General features: G+C 35.4%; 1 pseudogene; it reads right to left on the bottom strand.

Moving 5' to 3' along the window:
• Window positions 1-596: 596 nt before the first annotated feature.
• On the bottom strand, window positions 597-2,483 carry LOC103744099 (annotated as a pseudogene).
• Between the last annotated feature and the right edge of the window lie 1,898 nt (window positions 2,484-4,381).

A 4,381-nucleotide genomic window follows, 5' to 3' on the forward strand; every position in this document is an offset into this window, starting at 1 on the left:
ACCTAGAAAACTCAGGCGACAAATGCAGATGCCAATTTTCTGTATCCAAAATTATTTACAGAAAATGCATGAAACTCCTAAACTTAACATACGCTGACAAGGTGAGCATAAAAATTCAATGGCATCCTGATTTCTAGTAGTAAACTCTTTGTTATGCAAACATAATTTACATTCGCTTAGAAAATTCTGTAGGTACACGTTTTTGATACACATTATTTACACTGAAACTTTCAAAACACTGATGAAAGAAGTAAAAAAGAAAAAAAACACACATAATCCATATAGCATAGAAGACTAAAACTTCTTTAGAAGTCAATACTCCATTAATTTATTCATATTAATCTAAAATCCAAATCAAAGACACCCTAATATCTCACTACAAAATTATAACAGCAGAAAGTAACAACAATAATAAAAAGAAATTGCAGCATACGATGGCAAAGATGTGAAGCAAATGGACCTCTTCTGCAGTGTTAATGGGAAGCACAATGCTACCCTCGCTCTGGAGAGCAACTCTCCATACCACTCAGCTATGCACCATATAGAAATGTATGCATATATTGACACATATGTATGAACATCAATTTGCTGCAGAGCATCCTATTTGCAATTATCAAAATCATTAAGTAATCCATGCATGCTTCTCTGGTGAATGACTAAGTACACTGGTATACCTGTGCAAATAAAAATACTCAGCCAAAAAAGAACAAAATGTTGGTACTATTGACACAATAGCACTAGAATATATTAAAAGTATCATAATGAATCAAAAGAGACTCTCAGGGAACTCTATTAACATGAAAGTCTAGGAAAAGGAAAACTAATGAAATAGGGAAAGATTCACATTTTTGTCTGGATTTAGGCATAGAAGTGATTTGATTACAAACTGATGCCCCAAATAGTAATTTGGGGCAACACATATTTATGTAGAAAGTGATCACACAAATCTATTCATGTGTTTTCACTGTTCAAGGTTTATTTGATGTTTGAGTTGGCATGACACTTGGATAGCTGGTTGTATTATCCATATGCAGATTTTACTTTTTACATGCTATTGCAATGTACACTGATACACAGATAATACACAAAATAAGATCCTTTAGAATGGTTACGCACAAGATGTGCAGTAATGGATTTATACACTAGTTCTCAGGATGTGACTAATTGGAAAAAAAATTACTGGCATGTTTGGTAAAATTATATAGCACACAGTAACACATCCCGTTTGAAGGGAACTGGAGCCTGTACAAAATTGGTAATGGTGTCTCAAGATGATGGAACTCTTTCACATTAACTAGTTTACACCTACACAAATACATTTAACATCAGGATATATCTGTGGGGGTTTCAAACAATTAGGAATTAATGTTTTCCTAGGCCATCTTAATACAACTGCATTCATCACAGCTCAGATGAAAAGGAAAACATGTACGATCTCCAGCAGAAAGCCTGCTACAGCTCGTACAGTAAAGGCAGCAACAGCTAAAGACATTAAAACTGGAGCTCTTCCCGGAATCCCCAGAGCTCTTGTGTGCTCTTCTTCAGGAGGGCCTCCTCTTCAGAGGTCAGAGTCAGCTTTACAACATGTTAGATCCTGTTTTGTCCAAGAATGCAGGGCACTCCGGGGTAGACCTCATCTTTTATTTCATAGGAGTCTTAATCATGGGGTAACTTGGATGCACTCGCCTATTCTTCATTATACTCTCTGCCAATCTGCCACAGAGTCCCAATGGTTGAGGACTTAAAACCTTTCACTTTGAGATCACCTCTTAGGCACTGTCAACCACCTGTTTGTGAATCGGCTTCCACTGCTTCTTAACTGCTTCGGTGCCCAATTCTGGGTTCAGATTCTGCAGTGGATCCCAGCAACGTTGTCATCACTCCACACAGACACATTTGAGGCCCCATGCTCCCCAAGGACCCATCTGTGACAATTTAGAAGCTGATTCTCCCATCAGGCAAAGGAATAGGGCTAAATCTAGACTGCAACCACTTCCAACAAGCCAGTTTTGGGGAAAGCCACTTATCTTCCAAGCCAAGTAGGTCAAAAATATCCACTGGGTGTGAAACAAAAGCAACTTGCAGTTTGGACTGTACTTCATAACATTAGGGATGAAGAACTTGAAGATGTTCACATTATGCCAAACCAAATTAAGATGACTCTCCCTTTCTTGTTGCTCTGTCCCAGCTGTGATGATGACCAGTTTGGAGTTTTGGATCACACTATATAGTCTATGCCAGAGACAATTTTTGGAGTTTTAAGCAAAAGGCTGCCATGCTAGAGATCCACCGTCTCTCCCTACAGTTTGTCTTCTATGTCATCAACATAGAGTGAGTTCATCTGCCAAGTTCTTCTTTAAGATACTGATAGTACAAGCCATGCCGATAGTACCAAGCCCAACAACTGTAAGCTTGTTCTGGTGGACATGTTCTTCCTTCAGAAGATTCACAGTCATCTGATCCTTGAGGCTTGCCATCCTACACTTGGAACCAAAAGAAAACAGGATGAATGATGGGCTGGGCAGTGTTAGGGGGCAAAGAATCTGAACTGGGCACCAAAGGCTACTTTCTTCAAATTTAACTCACATAAAATTTGAAACAGAAAGTCAGTTGTAGCTACATAACTTTACAACTACAATGAAAATCTTTTATCATAATCTTTCTTTTCTTTTATTCTGGCAGATAGAAGAAAATACACTATTTTAATTAATGTGATTTCTAAGGGTTATATAGCATTAAAGTTGTGCCTGCCATTCGTAAATGTAAATATCTTGTGGTATACTTCCTATAACTAGAAATGTCTATGGTTTTCTATAACTCAAGATTTATACACTATGGATTTAAGTATATGTAACAAACATCTCTAATTTTCTATCAGTGTATCAATGTATTTGACAACAAAGTCTACAAAATTAGTTGCTCTGATTTTATGTACAGAAGACAGATGATAAGATAGATGTTCAAAAACATTGTCTTGAAATATGCTTTTTATTTAAAAATGCTCCCTTTAAGTAATTACAAATATTTATGTCATGATAAAGTTTTTCCATAAGAAAATCTGAACTTCTTTACATTACTTCCGTTCCTTGTTTCTTCAGGAGAACAGGATTTGAATTGCAATTGAGTAATCTGAACTGTTCTTTGGAATTTATCTTCTGAATATTCCACCCAAGCATCAAAGAATGCACTATTTTATTCAGCACCCCATGGAACTTTCTTAAAAATTGACTATGCACTGGGGCACAAGACAAACCTCAACAAATACAAAAAAAATTTAAATAATTCCATGTGTTCTATCAGACCACAATGCAGTAAAACTTAAAATCAACACGAGAAAAAGCTCTAGTCACTACATGAACTCATAGAGATTAAACAGCACACTCCTGAATGATGAATGGGTCAAAGGAGAAGCTAAGAAGGAAATAAAAGTATTCCTGGAATTCAACAAAAAGAACAATACAACAGAACAAAACCTCTGGGACATTTTAAAAGCAATCCTAAAAGGGAAGTTTATAGCTCTAGGTGCCTACATTAAAAAATCAGGAAGAGCACAAACAAATGACCTAACACTACAACACAAGACTCTGGTAAGGCAAGAACAAATGAAACCCAAATCCAGCAGAAGAGAAGAAATAACAAAAATCAGAACAGAAATTAATGCAATAAAAACAAAGAACAGAAATTAATGCAATAAAAACAAAGAAAACAATACAAAGAATCAATGAATCCAAGAGTTGATTCTTTGAAAAGCTAAAGAAGATAGACAGACCCTTACCTCAGTCAACCAAAAGAAAGAAAGAGCAAATCCAAATCAACAAACTCAGATGAAAGGGGAAACATCCAAACAGACACCCAAATATATCCAGAACTTTATAAGGGAATACTTTAAAAACCTATATGCTACTAAATTTGAAAACCTAAAAGAAATGGATGGGTATCTCAAATCATGGGAATCACCAAAGCTAAACCAAGAAGAGATGAATAGTTTAAACAGACCCATAACATATAAGGAAATAGAAACAGTAATACAAAACAAATTATAATGATAAAATGATAATTCAAAAAATTCAAAATGATGGAAACACAGGGAGAACTCCCAAATTCCTACTATGAAGCCAGAATCACTCTAATACCAAAACCAGAGATACAACTAAAACACAAAACTATAGACCCATATCCTTAATGAATATAGATGGACTTTAGAGAGATCAACCAATAGTAAAATTCACAACTTCTACTTGCAACTACAATAATTTTCCTGGTGTGACAATTTGGTTGGGTTAGGCTCTCTAGTTATACCGTTTAAGTAAATATTAATTATATTGGTATCATGATATTATTTATATGTGTTTAAACTTGAGAATTGGTTGATTAAAGCAAT

The sequence above is a fragment of the Nannospalax galili genome, unplaced genomic scaffold (genome assembly GCF_000622305.1).
Source record: "Nannospalax galili isolate Female #2095 unplaced genomic scaffold, S.galili_v1.0 scaffold540, whole genome shotgun sequence".
Lineage (NCBI taxonomy): Eukaryota > Metazoa > Chordata > Mammalia > Rodentia > Spalacidae > Nannospalax > Nannospalax galili.